At 36.2% G+C, this 24127-nt stretch overlaps 1 long non-coding RNA gene across 5 annotated transcripts in view; it reads left to right on the top strand.

Annotated features, from left to right (window-relative positions):
• The window catches only part of LOC147834365 (uncharacterized), a 546693-nt gene that overhangs the window by 446231 nt on the left and 76335 nt on the right, over window positions 1-24127 (top strand). For all 5 annotated transcript variants that reach the window (XR_015503729.2, XR_015503730.2, XR_015503733.1 and 2 more), the window contains one exon: window positions 1531-1631. This is a non-coding gene — a long non-coding RNA (uncharacterized LOC147834365). The remainder of the gene's footprint in view (window positions 1-1530; window positions 1632-24127) is intronic.

The raw sequence follows: 24127 nt of genomic DNA, 5'->3' as shown, positions 1-24127 counted from the left end.
GCTGTTAAAAAAAATAAGGTAACGCTTTATTTTGATGGTCCATATGAGTATTAGTAGACTGTCTGCTTAATATCTGTTGATACTGCTCATTCAACAGACATTTCAGACTATAAAAAACCCAAACCGCAACCTAACAGTCTACTGATAATCTAATGAGAATGAGTTATACAATGTAATTTTTATTTAACAAGCAGACCATCAAAATAAAGTGTGACCAAAAAAGAAAATTGACAACTTAATACTGTATGGCAGACCAAGTTTTTTTTTTAGTTAACTCAACTTAAATCAAGTCAAGGGCAGTATTTCAAACTCAAAAAAGCTCTGCAGCAAGTTGCCTTAAAATGTTGCGTTTTGCTGCTTGTTTAAACTACATATTAAAAATGAGTTGAAACAACACAATTCTTTTGTGGCAACTTAATTGTTTCGTGTCTAATCCATTTAAATAAGTAAAACAATAATAATAGTAAAAGATTACATTAACTTAGTTGGTTTGTGTTGGGACAGCAAAAATGAATTGAGTGGAACCCATATTTTTTACAATACCTTAGCTTTTCCTAAATGTGTATTTCCTCTAACATCGTTATTATTAAAATTACAGTTCACACTTCATTTTGTTGGGCCGTTTGTTGAATTTTAGTTACATTGCATCTTCCTGCCAACTAATTAGGTTGGGGTTAGTCAAAGAGCATAGAATCACCAAGAGGCGACACTCTAGTGCAATTTGGAAAACAGCCACTAGATGGTGCAGAAGCCTTTTTGGAATGAAAATTCCAGTAGAACAACAGCATATTAAAATAAACTATTAAAAGTGCTGATGATTGTGATAGTAAGTGTTAAATTGTCGTATTTCAGGTTGTATCTCCACTTTAATGCGCTTTTTAAATAAGTAAATAAAAAACAAAGCAGCTGCTCGCCATCGCGACAGCAATAAGATCCAATAGACAACCGATCGCTTTCACTCCTAAATGGAGGAATCCAGGGCTGATGCTGGGCGCTGCTGTTGCAATGGAACGTTCTTTTGAGTGTCGCCTCTTGGTCATTCTAAGCTCTTTGGGTTAGTGTAAGTTGACATGTACTTGCAAAGTATCTTATAGTCGGCGAAATGTCTGTTTATTAACAGATATTAAGCAGACAGTCTACTAATACTCAAGGGGACCATCAAAATAAAGTGTTACCAAATTACAAAACACAGAGTTTTATTCTAAGATCTCAACAGAAGCTTTGAATATAAATATCACGCAACAATACATGACATCTTATATGAGTCAGTATGGCTATTACACTCAAAAATGACTTCTGCCGCTTGTTCAAACTATATATTTGAGTTGAAACAACCCAATTCCTGAGGTTTTTTGCGGGGGGACAGCTTAATTGTTTTGTGTTCAATCCATTTAATTTGTTAAAAACTGATTAAGTTAACTGAATCGATTTATTTTGGGACAACAAGGAGGAACTGTGTGGAACCCAGCACTTTTGATTGTTTTGTTACAGTGTACAGTATCTGATGGGATGCTATCTTTTTCCCCTCAGCGATCATAAACACTACAGTGCCTGCATCTGATGAGGAATCAGTAGAAGAACTAGGAACAAACCCTTCATCACAAGCACTGCAGGAGTTGGCTATTTTACAGGTAAGGTTTTATTTCCTCTGTGGTTCATTTTGAGATCGTATGGGATGGAAATAGTTGTATGCACAAGCATTTTGCAGATGTAAGATTTCAGCTTCATGTGCGCCTTCATATGCATGCAGTAATTGTGTCATAGATGTAGGAGCTTTTATGAGCATTTTGTAGACATGTGAAGAGTCTGGTTGTATGTGCGGTCAATATTAGATGTATCAGTCTGCATATCACGTGTGTTTGCTAGAGTATTCACTATACACATGTCAACTTACCATGTTCATGCAATTGCTTCATGAGAGTGTGTGTGTGTGTGTGAAGTTTGATTTAAGCATCACTTGGTGCCTCACACTCTCAAATTGTCTCATCATTAACAACTCAGTGCATGGGAAGCAAGTAGAACAGGGGTGTCAAACTCAATTCCTGGAGGGCCGAAGCCCTGCACAGTTTAGTTCCAACCCTGCTCCAACACACTTACCTGTAGGTTTCAAACAAGCCTGAAGGACTCAATTAGTTTGATCAGGTGTGTTTAATTAGCGTTGGAATGACTGTAAAAAATATGGACGACGCGACAGCCCCTTTTCCCATTGAACGCCTTGAGGGCAAAACGCCTGCTTGACGGGCACAAACTGTCGCAAAAGACTGCTGAAATTGGAGCCTTGACATGCGCAGAAGGACTGTCTGATGGAGCCAGAGGAGGAGCCGCGAAAATGAGCGGAGTCGAGCTTCCAACCAAACGCTTTATGTAAAATCAACCACGCCCCCCGAACTTCTCAGCATGCGTTTGCTGTCATATCAACACAAATGGATGTAATAACGTTAACAAATATGAGGGTTTTAGATATGCAATCGCGCCAGCTCCGGGCCGCAGCGCATAACCTACTCGTGGCGTCGCGGGCTGATTCCGGCTCGCATGCGGCAGCGCCGGCTCGCTCGGCCGCCGCATCTGGCTCGATTGACTCGGGCTGGAATTGGGCAGTGAGTCAAGGCACCCGGAGTAGGTCCAGCAGAGGTAGTCAGTCTGAGGGGTAAGTCTCCGGCAGGCGAGAATCTAGCCGGAACTGGCCTGAGTGTGTTTTGCTATCTGGGTGGTTAGGCGTGTATCAGCAAACTAATAAAGCCCGAAAAAAGCCCTGACCATAGCGAATAAACAGTGTTCCACCAGATCATGTATGTCAGATACTGTAGTTTACTGCTGATCTCATTTTGTCATGGTAAAATAACACAGAAATCGAATAATAACACTTCAGTCTCCTGCCGAAGCTCAGACGCGCTGCTTTGAGAAGCTGTCAATCACAGCTGTCAATCACGATGACACGCCCAGCATTAAATTACTGCTAAAAACAAACTGTGTACACAAATGAAGATCTGCACCTATTTCAGCACAATAACCAGTGCCTTAATCGACCAGAACCATCTTTCGGGACATTTTATTGCAAGTCTAATAATTTTTTTTATTTGGGCTCAAGTCTCCTTCATTAACACGGAGGAGGCGGGCTTTATGACTTGTACTGCAGCCAGCCCCCAGGGGGCGATCTAACGGCCGAGACCTTCACTCAAACGCAGGCTTGCGGCAAACTTGGTTGGAACTAAACTGTGCAGAGCTGCGGCCCTTTTGGAACCGAGTTTGACACCTGTGAAGTAGAATACGCATTTAGCACCTCTTGTTATGATCACAAGATTGGTTGTGGTGTAGTTTTGTAAATGTTTCTGTGTGACATCATGCTGACAACAATACATGCATGTCATGTGTGCGCGACATTAGAATTGCATGCGCATGACAGACATATGTATATAAGAAGATACTTGAAGAATGTTGCGAACATCCATTGACTTCCATGTTGTTTTTGATCCTACACTCTCAGAAATAAAGGTACGCGAGGTGGTACCTTTTCAAAAGGCACACATTTGTACTTAAAGGGTCCATATTGTTACCTCAAAAGTACAAAAGAGGTACGTTTTGTACTTTTTAGGTACCAATATGTACCCTTGAGGTATTAATATGAACTTTTAGGGCAGGGGTCTCAAACTCAATTTACCTGGGGGCCGCAGGAGGCAAAGTCTGGGTGAGGCTGGGCCGCATAAGGGATTTCACACAAAAAAGTCCTCAAATGTCATTATTAACAGTTTTAATTATTTCTTCTGAACATGAAGTGTCCTGAACATTAATAGAACATGAGTGAAGATTATGAAAAGTTCTTCTGAACATAGCATCTTTTGCCTACTTCTTGCTGCCAGAGACTTGACAGCGCTTCTTCTCACAAATCTGAACCACACTTGGCTTTAGAGCGGAAGCAGTTGAGACCCTCAGTATGGCTTGAAGATGATCATCATTAAGTCTAGACCTGTCTAGACTCACTCAAAACTTCCGTTCCCTCACCTAAAAAAAAGGCGTATATATGTATAAATAAAACACCCCCACCCCACTCCAGTCACATCAGTCTGTGCCAGTCTGTATCTACCTATAATATATATAAGATGCAGGCTGTAGCTAGGTAGGTGGCAGGCTGCAGATAGGTAGCTAAGTGGCAGGCAGGGGCGGGAACAGCTTACCTCGGCGCGAGTTCCCTCCTAACACTTCCCGCCTGTCACAGCGTCTAACAAAGGGGCGGGGTGCGTGGTGACGTCACCGGCGTCCCCGCCCCTTTGTTTGCACGGCGGGCGGGGAAAGCCAGTGATCGCTGTGTACGGATAGAATCAGCCGAGTGGGGAGCGCTCTCTCTCCCCGCTTCGCTGATTCTGTCAGTGTACAGCGGTCGGCGCGGGCCACAAAATATTGCACTGAGGGCCGCAAATGGCCCGCGAGTTTGAGACCCCTGTTTTAGGGTATAAATTCGTACCCTTTGGAAAGGTACCACCCCAGTGACAGCTCGTGTACCTTTATTTCTAAGAGTGTACTATGAGTGTCAATGGCTGCTTTTTTCCCTCCAGCATTCTTCAGAATATCTTCTTTTGAGTTCAACAACATAAAGAAGTTCTGAAGTGTGATTAAACTATGAGGAAATGTCCATTTTTCCGGGGTGACCTGTCTCTTTAAGTGTTCACATTTACCGTCTCAGTATGATGTCCGTGATGACTGGACTGGAATGCCAAGTCTATACAGACAAATATTGATCTTGTAAATAAACTGCAGATTAACGGATGAAGGTGTTGAGTAGCTCCGAATGGAAAATGATGTGGAGAATGAGCGGACGGATGAGCGGATTGTTTTAGTTTTCTGTCGTCCTGTGAGGCCGCGGTGAGTCAGATACCACATCCTTCAGCTGTGCTTCCTTTTTTTCCCTCGTAAAACGAAAACACAGTTAAACATCCCCCTGTTTATTCCACACATCTGATTTCACAAGTTTTCCCTTTGTGTGTTTGGCTGAAGAGGAATTCAGAACTGCGGAGGACAGATTATCCGCTGAGTTCATGCTGTATAAAGCGAAAGTGAAGGATGCGTGTATAAACAGTTGAAGTCGAAATGATTCGCCCTCCTGTGAATTTGTTTTATTTTTTCAAATATTTTTTAAACAATGTTGAACAGATTCTGGAAATTTTCACAGTATTTCCTATAATATTTTTTCTTCTGGAGAAAGTCTTATTTGTTTTATTTCGGCTAGAATAAAAGCAGTTCTTAATTTTTTTAAAAGCCATTTTAAGGTCAATATTATTAGCCCCCTTAAGCTATATTAGTTTTGGATTGTCTCCAGAACAAACCACTGTTATACAATGACTTGCCTAATTACCCTAACTTTAACCCTAATTACCCTAGTTAAGCCTTTAAATGTCACTTTAAGCTGAATACTAGTCTAATATCTAGTCAAATTTTATTTACTCTCATCATGGCAAAGATAAAAGAAATCAGTTATTAAAACTATCATAAAAAAATATTCAGGAGGGCTAATAATTCTTACTTTACCTTTAAGCACAGATGTAGATTGTGCAGTTGTAGCTCATCTGGAAGATTATGCTGTTCAGTGTCAGACAGTAAACTCATCAGACTGGTGCTTCATTTCGCTCTAGTCTATTTCACACAGTAATGTCTTGCTGTAAAAATATGAACAATTTCCAGAATGATGTTACTAGTAAAAATGTGCTGTTCACACAGGCAAGAACGTACCTTCATTTTTATTTATTTATTTTTGTCGGAAAAGCACCATTCACACATTTATTCCAAAAAGCAAACACTGTAAACTCACATCATTAACCAGAAATGACCTTTAAAGTCCACATGAACTGAAAGCGGTGGCCATTTTTTATTTTATTTTATTTTTTGTTTGTTTACTTTGTGATGCATTTCCTAGAGAAACTAAATATTAAGCGAGAATTGGTGGCTGTGGCGTGTTTTTCTGCTGAGAACTGATTGGATGTAGTAAAGTAGGCATTTCATTCTGATAGATGGGGAAAGGGATTTGGGGAGAGTTACTACAACCTAACAGACTCCTCCTCCTCATCATTTCTGTTTGTTGTCAAAACTGACAGCTTGAGGGGCGTGGTTAAGTATGTTAGCCACGCCCAAAACCTCAGACTGACGAATTTATTTGAAGTGCACTTTCAGATTTCAATTGTACATTACAAGGGCAAACTTTTTTTTTTCTTAATGACATGCACAGATGAAGTGTTCCCCTAAAAACCAGCAGTACGAGCTGACAAAATCAATGCGGTTAGTTTTGATTTCATGCATACTTTAAACTGATGCGCTTGTATTGTATTTGTAAACATGAAGTGGGTCAAGTTCTTTGTTGATGGTTTCACTTTTATTAAAAATGTAGCAGTTAGCGTTCGTGCAGCTGCTTTTGTTGCAGCGACTAACCAAAATACTTAACTATATTAAAAAATGTTGTTGCTAGCATATAATGGGACAGCTTGCAGCTTAAACCAGCTTTGTTTGTATATTTGACTAAATTACACTAGGTCTGTGTGACAAACATGGCCAACTCTGTGGATGGATTGTTAAATTGTTTTATTTACCGTTATATCATGACGGATGATTTTGGATGTTTGTCCAAAATATCTGGAGAATTATATGATGTATCTTCCTTTGCTAATCAAAACATATTCTATGGGCCGTTGAATCGCTTGAAATTAATGCACAACAGAGGTAGAAAAGCAACTGTAACCACATCACCTTATGTGTGCTTTGCTTTACGAACAAATTATTTGGCGCCACATACCAACAAATTATTATTGTGCAATAATGATTTATTTATTTATTTATTTATTTATTTATTTATTTATTTATTTATTTATTTATTTATTTATTTATTTATTTATTTATTTATTTATTTAATGTAAACAAAACATAATCTAGAGTTTTAATTTAATTTAATTTAATTTAATTTTATTTTATTTTGAAAATGTATTTATTTGTTCATTTATTTATTTATTCACTTATTTATTTACTTATTTATTAATTTACTTATATGCTCATTTACTTATTAATTAATTAATTTAATTATTTATTTATTCACTTTTATTCATTTACTTATACTTATTTACTTTTCATTAATTTAATTATTTATTTATTTATTTACTTGTTTGTTTATTTATTTATTTACTTTTTTACTTATTTATATACATATTTACTTATTACTTAAATTACTCAATTATTCATTTACTTATTTGTGTACTTAATTATATACTTGTTTACTTATATACTTATTTACTTTGTTTACTTATTTTTGTTCATTTATTTATTTATTTTGTTTATGTATTTACTTTTTTTTACTTATGTACTTATTTATTTGCTTATTACGTATTGTTTAACTTATTTATTTATTTACTTATTTAGTTGTTTATTTATTTATTTTTGATTATTTATTTATTAACTTTATTTATTTATTTATTTACTTATTTAAATACTTATTTTTATGTCATCATTTATGTACTTATTTGTGTACCTCTGTTTTAATACTAATTTATTTATTTATTAACTGATTTACTTATTTTGATATACTTATTTGTTTATTTAATTATTAATTTATTTATTTACCTTTTATTTATTTACCTTTTATTTATTTTTATTTATTTATTTATTTATTTATTTATTTATTTATTTATTTATTTATAATATTTATTTAAACTTACAGTAGCTTTAACCTACATTGTCAGTTTATGTCTGATGAAAATGTAATTGGTAAAGTATCAACATTAAAAATGTTGAGGTAAAGTGATAGTTCATCTAAAAATGAAAATTCTGTCTTCATTTACTCGCCCTTTACTTGTTCCAAACCTGTTTGACTTTCTTTCTTCTGAACCTTGAAACCTGTAACCATTGACTACCATAGTATTTGGAGGTTTAAAGAAACTCATGAAGTTAGGCAACAATTTGAGAGAGAGAGTAAATAGTGTAAAACTTCATTGTTAGGGTGAGGTATATCCCTTTATGGATATCAGAGACTTTTTGGAGCATCAGCTATTAAAAAACTGCATTTACCATTCAATACTTCGACATACAGATTCATAAGCTGAGTGGATGAATCCATGGCAGCATTGAGCTCATCAAAGCCAAGACAGCATGGCACCGCAAACGTACATTATTAGGTGACATTTACTGTGATGATGACTGAAAGACCAATCCTGGTCTTTTGCTCCTCACTTTTTCCAATCAGAAAAGCCTCGAGGAAAGACATTGGGCTCTCGGACAACAGCAGTGACAAGTTTCCTTCAGCGAATGACGGCGTATTTCAAATTAAACATGAAGCTTCAGACAGGCGTAGAAGTGAGTGATTTTACCACAGGCAACAGTGCTGCAGCTCCAGCCCAATATAAGTCCATCTTTATGGAGAGCTTTGCCTCAGGCGCTGATGTAATACGCTGATTTAAACGGCATGTTGTGTTTATGACAATCTGGCACAGGTGCTGTTTATTTGTACCTTCGAGTCGCAAGGGCCCACAATTAACAGTAATTTGAGAGAGGAAGAAAGAATAAGAAAAAAATGGGAATAATGAATCTAATTACGTTCCATTTGCGTGTACAAATATTTACACAGACTTGCTGTTTTGTTGTTTCTCTTCAGACCTTTTTTTTGTGTGTGTGTTCGTGTGTAGTGATGTTTATTTCTTGTTTTTCTTTTGCCAAAATAAGCTTGTTTTGGTTTGAGACATTTTATTAAGGAAAATCAAGCAATGCCCAGTGTAGGCACCATTACCGTAACAAGTATGAATTATGATTCATATTTAATAGTGGCCTTTGGCAAAAGAATACTGGTGGAAATATAAACAATGTATAGTATTTTATTTATTTATTTATTTATTTATTTATTTATTTATTTATGTATGTATGTATGTATGTATGTATGTATGTATGTATGTATGTATTTATTTATTTATTTATTTATGTATTTATTTATTTATTTATTTATTTATTTATTTATTTATTTATTCACATCCTGCACTTAATTTATAGTTTATTTCCTACATTATTTTCAAATTCAGCAAAAGTAAAATAATGACTTTGTTTACATTTAAATATGTATTTTTATTGATTGTTTATTGTAAATGTTACTCTGTGTCATGTTGTTTTATTGTGTTTCTGTGCATCATTGTAAGCACATTGTTTTTCATCAACACATTTAATAGTGTCTTTTGCCAAGAAAACATTAGGGGAAAATTATTTCAATATGGAATATTTATTTTGTTTTAAATACTTCATTCATTCATTCATTCATTCATTCATTCATTCATTCATTCATTCTCTCACTTCATTCATTCACTTATTTATTCACTCATTCTCTCCAATCGCTTATTTACTCATTCATTTACTCATTTATCCATTCATCCATTCATTCACTCATTTATTTTCTCCGTTCACTACAATAATTCACTCATTCATTCATTCACTCACTCACTCACTCTCTCATTTACTCATTCAATCACTCAGTCATTCATTTACTCATTTATCCATTCATTCATTATCCATTCATTCATTCATTCATTCATTCACTAAATTCATTAATTTATTTAATCTCTCTGTTCCTTTGATCAATTCTCTCACCCGTTCATCCACTCAATCATTCACCCCTTTCACTCACTTTCACTCGTCACTCACTCAAGTCACACTCATTTATTCACTCAATTCACTCACTCACTTGTTCAGTCATTTACTTATTTATTCATTCACTCACTCATTCACTCATGTCTCATTCACTCACTCATTCATTTACTTATTTACTCACTCATCACTCACTCTAGTCACTCACTCATTCATTCACTCAATTCACTCACTCGTTCAGTCATTTACTTATTCATTCATTCATTCATTCATTCATTCACTCATTCATTTACTCATTCACTCACTCACTCACTCATTCACTCATTCATTTACTCATTCACACTCACTCACTCACTCACTTGTCAATCACTCAATCACTCTCTCACCTGTTCATTTACTCATTCATTCACACCATCCACTCATTCGGTCACTAACTCATTAAGTCATTTACTCATTCATTCATTCATTCATTCATTCATTCATTCATTCATTCATTCATTCTCTCACTCATTAACAAATTTATTCACTTTATTCACTCACTTATTTGCTCTATTCATTCAGTCCATTCACTCACTCACTCGTTTACTCATTCATCCACTCACTCACTCACTCACTCATTCACTCTCTCACCGGTTTATTTACTCATTCATTCACACCATTCACTCATTCGGTCACTTAATCATTCAGTAATTTACTCATTTATTCATTTTCTCACTCATTAACTGATTCATTCACTTCATTCACTCACTCATTTGCTCCATTCATTCACTCCACTCACTCACTCACTCACTCATTCATTCATTCATTTACACAACTTATTTATTAAATAGTTCACTCACACGTTTACTCACTTATTCGCTCATTTATTTACTCATTAATTCACCTACTCACTCATTTACTCATTCATTCACACATTGACCAACTTCGCCACTCTCTCCTTTACCCATTTAATCACTTACTCACTCTTTCACTCGCTAATTCACTCATTAATTCACACACTCAATCGCTCACACATTAATTTACTCATTCATTCATTTATTTGCTCATTTATTCACTCACTCATTCATTTACTCATTCACTCCTTTGTCATACCAGTATAGATTCTTTAGCTAATTTAGGTAAACTGAACCTTTTGAAAGTGTACTGGGCGACACCTTTACTTCTGATTGTATACTTGAGAACATGTTGTCAACATGTATTCATTGACCACATGCTTGGTAACAACTGAACATTTCTCAGACCAGGTGTTTGTTTTCAGACCGTATGCAAACAATGTATGGACATTTGTATAATGTCATTAAAGATCTCAGAATGATGGTAAATCTTCGTCCACTGAACATCTGAACACCTCAGCCTGGAAAAGACAATATGTTAACTACTCAGAGTTGTGTAAATTTTCCAAAGCTACAGAAGCGGATTGGAAGTGTCCAGCATTCCTGAGGATAACTATTAAGTGTCTGAGAGTTTATTGTGGGAGTCACTGATTGCAGCCAAACGTGTTTTTTGGCTGGAACTCTGAAAAACTCTTTTCTGACCTCAGAGCAATGTGAAATGAATGTTGTGGGTATTGAAGAGAGTCTTAAAACTCCCTGAACATGATACATCCCTGTCATGTTCCACATTGTGGAGGATTAACTACTTGACTGGAAACATCTGGTCATTCTTGAATCTAGACATGAATTTAAAGTATATAATGAAATTTGATTCAGACATTGGCAGTACAGCACAACAATGACCTTGATTACACAAGATGTTTTCTATTAGTTATTCAACCAATTCGTCAATCACAATAGGTCTGCATTAATCAATTGACCCATCTATCCATCCATCCATCAATCCAGTAAGCCAACAAACAAACAAACAAACAATCCAACAATCCATCAATCCATCCAACAAATAGTCCAACAAACAATCCATCTAACAAACAATCCATCCATCCATCCAACAGACAAACAAGCAATCCATCCAACAATCTATCCAATGAACAATCATCTAACAAACAATCCATCTTGCAAACAAAGAAACAAACAATCCACCCAACAAACAGATAAAACAAAGAATCCATCCATCCAACAAACGAACAAGCAATCCATCCAACAATCTATCTAAAGAACAATCCTCTAACAGACAATCCATCCAGCAAACAAACAAACAAACAAACAATCCACCCAACAAACAGACAAACAATCATCCAACAAACAGACAAGCAATCCATCCACCAAACAAAGAATCCATCCAACAAACGAACAAGCAATCCATCCAACAAATCTATCCAACGAACAATCCTCTAACAAATATAATAAATAACATATAATAAATAAACAAACATTCATCCAACAAACGAACAAGCAATCCACCCGCCAAAAAATCCATCTAACAAATAACCCAACAAACAATCCATCAATCCAACAGTCCATCCATTCAGTCAAACAAACAAACAACCAATTTATCCAACTAACAACCCAAAAAATTCAACAAACAAACAACCAAACAAACAATCCATCCAACAAACATACAAACAAACAATCCATTCAACAAACAAATGATTCATTCATCAAACAAACAAGCAATCAATCCATCCAATAAACAATCCAACAAACAATCAATCCAACAAACGAACGAACAAACAACTCATCCAACAAACAAACAATCCAACAATTCATCCAACCATCCATCTGCCTGTCCGACCGACAGACCGACCAACCGACCGTCCAACCAACCTACTGAAATTCAATTAAGTTAATTTCATATTTATATAGCGCTTTTACTGTGTAGAATGTGTCAAAGCCACTTAGCTTAGAAGTTCTAGTAAAGTTCAAACAAAATCACATATGCTAAATTTTTATTTATTTATTTATTTATTTATTTTGCTTATGGTTTAACATTAATTGCAGCACTACTAGTTTTATACCCACAGTTTTCAAAATATCAAATGTACATCATTCATCTGTAAATACTGCATTCTGCACCTTATTATGGTGGAAAACCTGCCCAAAATAAAATGAATAGATAGATATTATTTATTACCAATTTGTTTAATCACTTATTTATTCGTCTTTGTAGGTTTAGCCATCCTCGACTGAAAATTTATAGAATGAATGAATGAATGAATAAAGGAACGAATGAATGGAAAGTGCACTTAGTTATGATCTAATTTAAACAAAAGTAAAACAAAACCTGTTAATAAAATAAAAAAAATAAAATAAAAATAATAATAATAATAATAATAATAAGGTGGTCCTAAAATAAAAAATTGGTATTATTTATTTAATAGTATATTTATTATTTTATCAAATTATTACGTTTTTAAGCACTTTATACATTCAACATCAACAAGAGCATCATGTATTTTAGATTAGTTCTTTTAGATACATTTTTAAAAGTTCTTATAGTTCTGCTATTATTTATATAATTCTGTTTAATTATATGCATTCTGAAAGCTGTAAACGGTCAATTCCTAAAACAAGAAGTGAACTAATGAGGGACAATATGCTTAAAAATCAAGTGTTCTCAAATGCAAAGCACAGCAGTGCACACAGACATAAATACAACACAGCTGCTGCTGCTCAGCTCTGCACAACTGACACTTACACACAACATTAGAGGGGGTACAAAAGCTGACAAACCACATTTAAGAAGCTGCAATTTCTGCATTGTCCCTACAGCGAAACAGCACGCATTCACAAAAACTCCTCACACTCCTTCATTACAATATCGGCGGCAAAGCCAGACGGAGTTTGATTAAACGGTCCCGCTTGGCCTGCAATTTACGGTGAGGGATTGGGTTTCGCCTAAAATTAGCCATCAGTCTTAATTTATTACCTCTATTGAGAACCTAGAGAGATGCCTGTTACAGCCTCCAAACGAACAGCGCCTAACCCTGGGTCGAGCGATATAAAGTTGCGTTTTAATTCGTTGTGAGGCCAGACCATTATAATGCTCAAACGTGCGCGAAAGAGTGCTAGAAAAACACTAAAATCCTAAATAATTTTACGAGGCTAGGAAAACAGTTTCTCCCTGTCGGGTAGTTGACATTTTAAACTTATATTTTGTGGTTGTCGTTTTTTTTTTTTTTCGAGACGAAGTTGGCACAGACGCCACGCCGGGCGTTCGTCTGGATCGGGCAAAAAAAATCCCTCTGGACTCACTCAAAACCCTGTCAAGGGGAAATGAAAGTCAGCGAGAATTTACACCTGACTTTATGGGCGTAGGTAAATTGTGCGATTGCGTCTGGATTTTTAACGCAGAAGCTCATTATGAGGCGTGTTTTTCCCAGACTCTGCATATCAGGGTGTATATGATGATGATGATGCTGATGCTGATGGGATCTTCTGGATAAATAACACTCACACCGAGCTGCCCTGCTGTGTGCCGACTGAATGAAATAGAGGCTCTGGATTGGGAAATAATGGGGGAAATAAATAAATAATTATGGCCCCCAATTGACGTAGAGGGCTTGACATTGTTAAAGTGAAAGCTGAGTATTTATTGACTGGTGGATATTATGACAACATGAGTTTATTGTGGCACAAATGCAATGCAACAATACAATTCAAGTTTACTTGTATAGTGCTTTTCACAATTATTGTTTCATAGCAGCTTCACAAAAGTTCCATATTATTCTATTGCAATCATAATCAGAAAAGGGTTATTATTTACCATTATTGTGTTAGTTGCTAATTACTTTAATTAACTAGCAACTAATAGCTTTTACCAGTTAAAGTCATCATAAGCATAGTTAACCTTGTATAAAGGTGTTGTCATTGTGTACATGTTCAATGACGTCTGTTGTGTTTGTGTTGTCCTCTAAATAATTGGTCTTGTATGGACAAAAAGTGTTAACATGCACATTCATATAAACCACCGGTCAATAGCTGGTTTGATGTGGCATAACTCCAATGTAATTCAATGTTCTTTTTAAATGTGCGTTTTGTTAGATAGAATGATGGACAGAGGCATGGATGAAAGGTTGCTTCAATCGTGTTTGCAAAAGTTTCTGGTACATTCTGTTTAGCTTGTGTATATATTGGCACATATATTAGCATGTAGATGATGGTTTAGCACACATTTATATTTATACAATGTTTTCAAGAGTTTTAGCAGGTTGCATGGATTGATGAATAGATTGGATGGATGGATGGATGGATGGATGGATGGATGGATGGATGGATTGAAGCACATGGAATAATGAATGAAGATAGGTAGATGGATGCATGGATGACTGGATGGATGGATGGATGAACGGACTGAATGAACGGATTGAATGACTGACTGAATGAATGAATGAATGAATAGGTAGATGGTTGGATGACTAGATGGATGGATAGATGAATTTATAAATGGATGAACAAATCAATGAATGGGTGGTCGGAATGAATGAAGATGGATGGACGGACGGACAGACGGATGGATAGATGGATGGATAAATAAATAGATAGGTGAATGTTCAGATGGATGGATGGTTGGATGACTAGATGTGTGGATGGATGGATGGATGGATGGATGGATGTTTAAATGGATGAATTGATTCTCCATGAACATTAAATGGATGGATGGATGAATGGACAGATGGGAGAATGGATGAATGAATGAATAAATAAATAGGTAGATGGATTAATGGATGAATGGATGACTAGATGGATTGATGATAGATGGATGGATGGACAAATTAATGAATGAGTGAATAGATAGACAGATGAAAGAATGAATGAATGATTGAATGATGATAGATGGATGGATGGACAAATTAATGAATGAGTGAACGGAGACAGAAGAAAGAAAGAATGAATAATGATTGAATGAATGAATAATGATGGATGGATGGATGGATGGATGGATGGATGGATGGATATATAAATGACGATGGAAGGATGGAAAGATGGATAAAGGGATGGATATATGACTAGATACATGACTAGATACATGGATGGATAAATGAACAAATTATTGTATAAGTGGATTTGATTGATTGATTGATTGATTGATTGATTGATTGATTGATTGATTGATTGATTGATTGATTGATTGATTGATTGATTGATTGATTGATTGATTGATTGATTGATTGATTGATTGATTGATTGATTGATTGATTGATTGATTGATTGATTGATCGATCGATCGATCGATTGGATGGATGGACAGATGAATGCATGGATGAACAGATGAATGCATAAATGGATGGAGGGATACAAAATCAATGTTATTTTGCTCATAATTAGACCAATCAATCATTGGATTCCATCTCTAGTTGCAGTCAGGGAATGTAATCATCACACTGCATGCTACTATTATATGCTGTAGACAGATACTTTCACCTTCCGAAACATCTTCAGCGGTGGTTAAATATAGCTGTTCCTGTCCTGAAGTGGAGGTGTTGATTTTACAGAGCCCACCATTTATTTATTGTTGGTCCAAATCTACGCCATGGTCTCACCTTCCCTCACTCTCTCTCTCTGTGGCCTATTCTTAGCAAGCGCTGTGGCCACTCTTGTAATACTTTTAAAGATTATTACAGTATACTGTAACCCCTTTTCCCCTCCGGCAGTCGGCCAGGGGCTTCGCTCTTTTTTGTTTTTTTTCCTGCCCTCCTCTCTTCTCCTCTCTACCTTTCTCTCGACAACGATCTTTGGTTGTAAAATAATACACTGTCGGCCAGCAATAATTTGCCGTCCAAACAGTGCCGACACTCCTTGACGTTTTCTGAAACCTCATCCCGCACTCGCTCACTTCAGTTCCACCCTCACCGGCGCGCAGTGTTTGTGCAGACAGAAACTCTCTGGAGTGAAAAGGAGTGCGCCTAATAGTATTCAAAGTGCACTTGTGGTGTACTTTAAGCCCTAAATGTATATTTGTTAGTTGCAGAAAGTGTAATATTAATAAGGACTTTAAGAATACACTTCCATGAGTGACAACACTCTTTAGTACACTTTAAAGGTCACCTATTATGCCCCTTTTTACAAGATGTAAATCAAGTCTGTGGTGTCCCTGCAGTGTGTATGTGAGGATTCAGCTTAAAATAACACACAAGTAATATTTTATAATTCTTTGAAACTAACCCTGTTAAGGTCTGAGCACACAGAGACGTTTTTTGCTCGCGTTTTTTGTCGACGTTTAACGCTTCGTGACTAAATAAAGGGGGTCAATGTGATCGTGCACACCAACGTGCAAAACGGCAGCCATAAGAGTGTCATTTAAAAAAAAAAACGCATTTTCTTTTTTCGTTTTGATGCGCCGCATTAAAACCTTCTCCGCCAATCAGGTTGGCACGTTTGTTCATGTGCATGGAGCTGCTGAAGTTAACAGCACTTGGAGGCGCTCAAGCGCAAAACTGTCAATGCGAGCGCACATTGAAGAAGATGCCCAGAGGCGATATGAACGTGAGCTGCGTCCCAAATCGCATACTTATGCACTATTCTACGCCATTTTGTAGTATAAGTAGTATAAGTAGTGTGTTCACACTGAAATCTCTAAAAATAATAAGTGCACTTTAATTACCCAGATGATGCACTCATTCAGCCACTAAAGTGAAGTGTGTAATGATGGACACTTCACGCACTCAACGACCGCAGGTTTGCTCACGTAGCGGAAGGGACGGAGCTATCGGGCGCACATGTTGGATAACTTTATTTATTTTGGATGGTGAAAGCAAAATTCTCCTACGAGAGTGATAATAGCGCCTCCCGATGGTGAATGCGGTTATACTCACGGCAGGTATTATTTGATAAGTCGGTTGTTTATTTTACTGATTTGGCAACCGTCAAACGTCATCAGGGAAACGGTTTGAATTTACGTTTAGTAAAAAAAACATTAGTGTGCCATTTGGGACGACACTACATGCATATACTATCCTGTTGAGTGTGTAAGTGCATAAGTACATAGTGCATGAGTGTATAGTGTGCCATTTGGGACGCAGCTGTGGAGCTGCTTATTGCACTAGCGAACAATAATCATTTCTTCCTCGCTAGAGCTGGAGCTGCTGCTTGAACCATCCATAACAACAAGCGTGTCAACTTTGTCTTCTTCTGTGTTACAAGCGGGTGTCAGAAGCTTAAAGTTGTGTAGCGCCATCTAACATCAAGGTGTGATTTTGCATACTCTTCTGCTCGACGCCAGTGAAAATCGCTTGGGTTTGAATCCAGAAAAACCTCTTGAAAGACGCTGACGATAAACGCAAATGAAAATCGATATATATGAGCCTTTAGGCTTTGGTCCTTATTGGGACATTTTGGTGATTGTAGCTTTAAATTTAAATGAGATTGTGCTCTTTCCAGAAGACGGCAGATTAAAAGAAAAAAAGACTAACGTCGTATGCTAATGCGGGAGAGATGGTAATTAATGGGTGGGACTTTGCATTGTGTATACGTCTCAGAATTATTGTTTATTATTAGATAATTTATTGTTATTATTAGATAGTTTATTATGAGATATTGAGAAAGTCTCAAGCAAATGTGCTGAAAGTATTTAAGAAATAAGCTAGGACTGTACCTACTACATTGTTTACATACACTCACTGGCCACTTTATTAGGTACACCTTACTAGTACAGAGTTGGACCCACTTTTGCCTTCAGAGCTGCCTTAATCCTTCGTGGCGTAGATTCAACAAGCTACTGGAAATATTCCTCAGATATTTTGCTCCTTATTGACATGATAGCATCACGCAGTTGCTGCAGATTTGTCGGCTGCACATCCATGATGCCAATCTCCCGTTCCACCACATCTCAAAGGTGCTCTATTGGATTGAGATCTGGTGGAGGCCATTTGAGTGCAGTGAACTCATTGTCATGTTTAAGACACCAGTCTGAGATGATTCGTGCTTTATGACATGGTGTGTTATCCTGCTGGAAGTAGCCATCAGAATATGGGTACACTGTGCTCATAAAGGGATGGACATGGCAGCAATACTCAGGTAGGCTACTGATGCTCAATTAGTACTAATGATGCTCAATTGCCAAGAAATATTCCTCACACCATTACACCACCACCACCAGCCTGAACTGCTGCATGAAAATCCTAGTAAATCAGCAGTTTCTGAAATACTCAGACCAACTGTCTGGCACCAAAAACCATGCCACGTTCAGAGTCACTTAAATCACCTTCCTTTTCCATTCTGATGCTTGGTTTGAACGGCAGCAGATCGTCTTGACCATGTCTACATGCCTAAATGCATTGAGCTGCTGCCATGTTTGTCTAATTAGAAATTTATGTTGAAGAGCAGTTGGACAGGTGTACCTAATAAAGTGGCCGGTAAGTGTAGTTTTAAACTATTTTATTCTAACTAAACTATGCTAGTTTCGTCTACTGCAATGCTTAAATCCCACTTTATAGTTGACTTTTTTAAATTAACAAATTGACAGTTTAATCTCAAGTATTATTAAAATAGTACATGTATACTACCTGTACATTAATATTAGTCCACCTACTACATGAACTATACTCAACATATACGTTTAAGTATATTTAAAAAAAAAAAACATTTCCTTACATACAATCGTTCAAACTTTGTAAAAAAAAAAAAAAAAAAAATGGTGAAACTTTATTTTAAAATACACATCACACTATTACCAAACCATTAAATAAGATGTTAAGCTCAATAAACTGGTCAAACTTTACAATGAGGTTCATTAGTTAATGTTAATTAATGCATTTACTAACATGAACAAACAATGAACAATACATCTACTACAGTATTTGTTCATGTTAGTTAACGTTAGTTAATGAAAATACAGTAGTTCATGGTTAGTTCATGTTAACTCATGGTGCATTAACTAATGTTAACAAGCACAGACTTGGATGTTAATAATGCATTAGTAAATGTTCAATTATGATTAATAAATGCTGTACATGTGTTGTTCATGATTAGTTCATGTTAGTAAATGCATCAACTAATAAACCTTATTGTAAAGTGTTACCAATAAACTGCTTATTAGCTGCTTATTAATAGTTAGTAAGGTAGTAGTTGGGTTATGGTATTAGGTTAGGGCTAGATCATACTTAATAAGTGCTAATAAATAGGTAATATCTTTATATTTAATTAGCTAGTAGTAAATGGTTTGGATTAAGTAGAAATATTTAATAACTAAATCAATTATTTAAAAATATACAGCTACTGTAACTCAAATGAATTGGTCGGAAATCAACTATATAATAATCAGTTTAATTCTAGAACTTTTTGGTTTAATTGCAGATAAGTGTGAGAAAACATCATTAATTTTACACCCATATTTCTGTAATAAGTGCTCGTATTTAATGTCGTTTTTTTTTTTTTTTTAATAATAATAAAGAGGCAGCGGCTGGTCTCAGTTTGTGTTGGCCCGGATCAGACGGGCAGTGCCACCGTTTCCCCTTTCAGGCCTCAGATCAGCTCCAGACATGAAGCGTTTAATGCAACATACAAACGCTGGACGATCTTCCCCCAAATTTCTCCCATACTATATTTGCTATATAATCATCCACGTAGCAAACAGTAGTGTTTTTGTGGTTTTCCACCTCCAGATCAGAATCTTGTTTTCACGGTTGCCATAGTTCAAACAACCGTATGCTGTTCGGTTTCTACCGAGCAGAAAAAAAAAAAGAGCCCACGTTCGAGAAGCAATTATACCCACTTGTACATTCATTATGCTTCGAAATAGATTAATTACGACAGATTTGGCGCAAAATGCAGCATGCGCTTGAATAGTAAATGGACGCCGCTCCATAGCATGGAAGAAAAATCTGTGGATGCGATATATACGTGGGCTTGTGTTTCCTAAAACAGGACTCCGGCGGCCAAAAACAATCTTAAGGGGAGCAAGTCTCAGTGTTTTCATTGTTTTTCTTCTGCTGAGTTGAGGTGAGTGGTGTTTTGCTTTCTGGCCAACACCCGGCGTTCCTGAGGTTGGTAAGGTACGCTGATCCTGTGGCACAAGCAGACATGTTCAGACTGCTGACTGGACCCTTAAAAACCCTACTGGACCCTTAAGAATACAGCTAAACATCAGCTGATAATATGTTCGGTTATTAATAGCCACATTTGAGTCATCAGACCCTCCCGTATCAGTAATGAAAGGAAATTGCGCGGGACGCTTCATTACAGGGAGGAGATTACATTCAAGGTGAATTGCAAACCTTGGAAAAACAACTCTTTTTGCTCATTTTAGTCATTTTCAAGGAGGTTTGTGGTTATTTGTGGCTTTGGGGGCGAGATGGGTGACTTTAATTAAGCCAGTGTTTTTCTTAATTGGTTAAAGGATTGAACAAACAAGTGTGACAACTGTTGCTGGATACGGTCTTGAAATATGCACTTATTAAAAATACGTATGTGATTATTGTGGATGTATAATGTACACTGAAAAAAAACATTTAGAGATGATTCCTTGGATTTACGAAAGCTGCGTCCCAATTGGCACACTATGCACTCATGCACTATGTACTTATGCACTTACACACTCAACAGGATAGTATATGCATGTAGTGTCAACCCAAATGGCACACTAATGTTTTTTTACTAAACGTAAATTCAAACCGTTTCCCTCATGATGTTTGACGGTCGCCAAATCAGTGAAATAAATGACCGAATTGTCAAATAATACCTGCCGTGAGTATAACCGCATTCACCATCGGGAGGCGCTATTATCACTCTCGTAGGAGAATTTTGCTTTTACAATCCAAAATAAATAAAGTTATCCAACATGTGCGTCCGATAGCTCCGCCCCTTCCGCTACGTAAGCAAACCTGCGGTCGTTGAGTGTGTGAAGTGTCCATCATTACACACTTCATTTTAGCGGCTGAATGAGTGCATCATCCGGGTAATTAAAGTGCACTTAATATTTTTAGAGTTTTCAGTGTGAACACACTACTTACACTATTTATACTACAAAATGGCGTAGAATAGTGCGTAAGTATGCGATTTGGGACGCAGCTCACGTTCATATCGCCTCTGGGCATCTTCTGTCAATGTGCGCTCGCATTGACAGTTTTGTGCTTGAGCGCCTCCAAGTGCTGTTTACTGTAACTTCAGCAGCTCCATGCACATGAACAAACGTGCCAACCTGATTGGCGGAGAAGGTTTTAATGCGGCGCATCAAAACGAAAAAAGAAAATGCGTTTTTTTTAAAAATGACACTCTTACGGCTGCCGTTTTGCACGTTGGTGTGCACGATCACATTGACCCCCTTTATTTAGTCACGAAGCGTTAAACGTCGACAAAAAACGCGAGCAAAAAATGTCTCTGTTTTAGGAGTTGTCAGTTTGAACACACTACTTACACTATTTATACTACAAAATGGTGTAGAATAGTGCATAAGTGTGCGATTTGGGACGCAGCTTACATTTTTTTTTTTTTTTTTACGTTAAGTGATTGTATTTTACAACACAATTTATTTGTGTTAAATTTAAACAAACAAATGAAGTTGGACATTATTAAGCTTAATTTGTTTGTTTAAATTCAACACAAATAAATTGTTTGCATCACTTCTGCATGGAACACTTTTTTCAGACGTTCACGTTCTCGGGTTGAGTGTTGTTATTAAGTCATAAAACTTTGTTCACTCTTTACAATAAGATCACATTAGTTAATGTTAGTCAATGTATTTACTATCATGAACTAGTTATGAACAAAACTTCACTTTATAGAGTGTATGATAGATTTAAATACAGAATTTATGTTAATTTAAGACTTTATGAGTAAGAGTTTGTCATTTATGGTTTAGTTTAACCGCCTATTATTTCAATATGAATCATTTATCAGCACTAACAAAGTGTAATCTTATTTTACATCCTTAATCATATCCAATACCCAAACTACTAACTAAACTACTACCTTACTCACTATTAATCATCTGGGGTCTAAGGGGATTCTAGGGCATTTAAATATGCTTTGACTTGTGCTTGCTTCTACTTAGCTATCATGTACATTTATTTGATTCAGCTACGATAATATGCAACAAGGACTAAAGTTTATACCTGCATTAAAAAATAAAATAAAGATTATGCATGGTTAGTATGTTTAAGAGAAACGTTTTAGAGAAAACAGTCAAAAAAACACATGCATTTTTGAATAAGGTTTGTGAATAAGGTCTTGTTGGCTTGAATATTTACTGCAAAATCATGTGAAAATTCTTATTTTCACTCTTTCTAAAGCAGGAATGGGGTCTTTTGAATTCTGTAAACTTTTTTGTCCTGAGGTGAGTACAGTATGCCAGGGTAAGTGTATATTTATATTCAGGGCTTTACATTAACTCCCGCCAAATGCGGGTAGATTTCAGCTTTGGTGGGTTAGACAGCCGCTCCCACATTGGCAGGTTGGAAATAATTTTTACATTGTAGTTTTCTTAAAGCAGATTTCGACAATAAGGATGGCCCAATATGCGTGCAAATGTGATCCTAGAATCGAGAAACAGCACGACTGAAAACAATAACTGTTTGCGCTAGACAAAGCAGATGAATACCGTATGAGAGGATGATTACTCGCGCTCCTGTTTACTTGCTCTATTTTCCGTTCACTTGCGTTCGGTTCTCTTTGAAAAAGACTAGACAAAAAACGATGGTCATGTAGCCACAGTCCTGCTGCTTTTAAGAGCTTAAGATTGAAATATATATATATATATATATATATATATATATATATATATATATATATATATATATATATATATATATATATATATATATTTGTAAGCAACAGCAGCAGTCACTGCTTTCGTTTTAATTATTCTCAGGCACGAGATCATTCTTTCATTATCACTCGTGGTGTGTTTTTACCTGCTTTCTTTTGCTTAGTTATTTTTGTTAATATAGTTTAATTATCATCCTTTACAATTACATTTCTTTAATATGAGACTAACTCCCCATATGTGTGTAGCCTAGTAACTGCTGATCTGGGACCTTTAGCCAGGACAGATTACTGTGCATATTGTAGATGCATGACAATAGATCTTTTTAAATGTTAATTAAAAAAAAAAAAAAAGTTTTGTTGAGTAAAAAGTGCATGTATACAGCTATATGTTTGCTTGTTTTGACACATTTAAAGATGTGGCTAAGAAATAATTCTTTCTTTTTGGTGTGGTTGGAGATAAATTTGGTAAAACCTTTATTCTAAGATCTAAAAAGTCATGTGAAATAAAAACCAATTGCTATGCGACACAACCCATTTGCTCACGCACAATGAGCAAGCTAATACACAATACACACAAAAAGTGAAATAAATGAGGAGGCTTGTGGACAACAGATCCTCTAAATCAAGTCATTTTAACATTTCAAAGTCACATTTATTCATATAAAATATATTTTCCAAACAACATAATTGTGGCTAGTGAAAATGGCAAGTGGCTAGTAATGTTGGAAATCTACTAGCCACAGTGGCTGGTGATCAAAAAAGTTAATGTAAAGCCCTGTTTATATTTAGTAAATTCTTGCCTTGGGTGACAAAAGAACCTCCCCAGTCAATGCTAATGTTGGGTAGGGGGGTGGAGCAAAAAAAGAAAGAAAGAAAGAAAGAAAGAAAGAAAGAAAGAAAGAAAGAAAGAAAGAAAGAAAGAAAGAAAGAAAGAAAGG

This window comes from Danio rerio, chromosome 12 (assembly GCF_052040795.2).
Source record: "Danio rerio strain M-AB ecotype USA chromosome 12, GRCz13ab, whole genome shotgun sequence".
NCBI classification, from domain to species: Eukaryota; Metazoa; Chordata; class Actinopteri; order Cypriniformes; family Danionidae; genus Danio; species Danio rerio.
The sequence above is the reverse complement of the archived record's forward strand: the minus strand, read 5'-3'. Positions and strand labels throughout refer to the sequence as shown.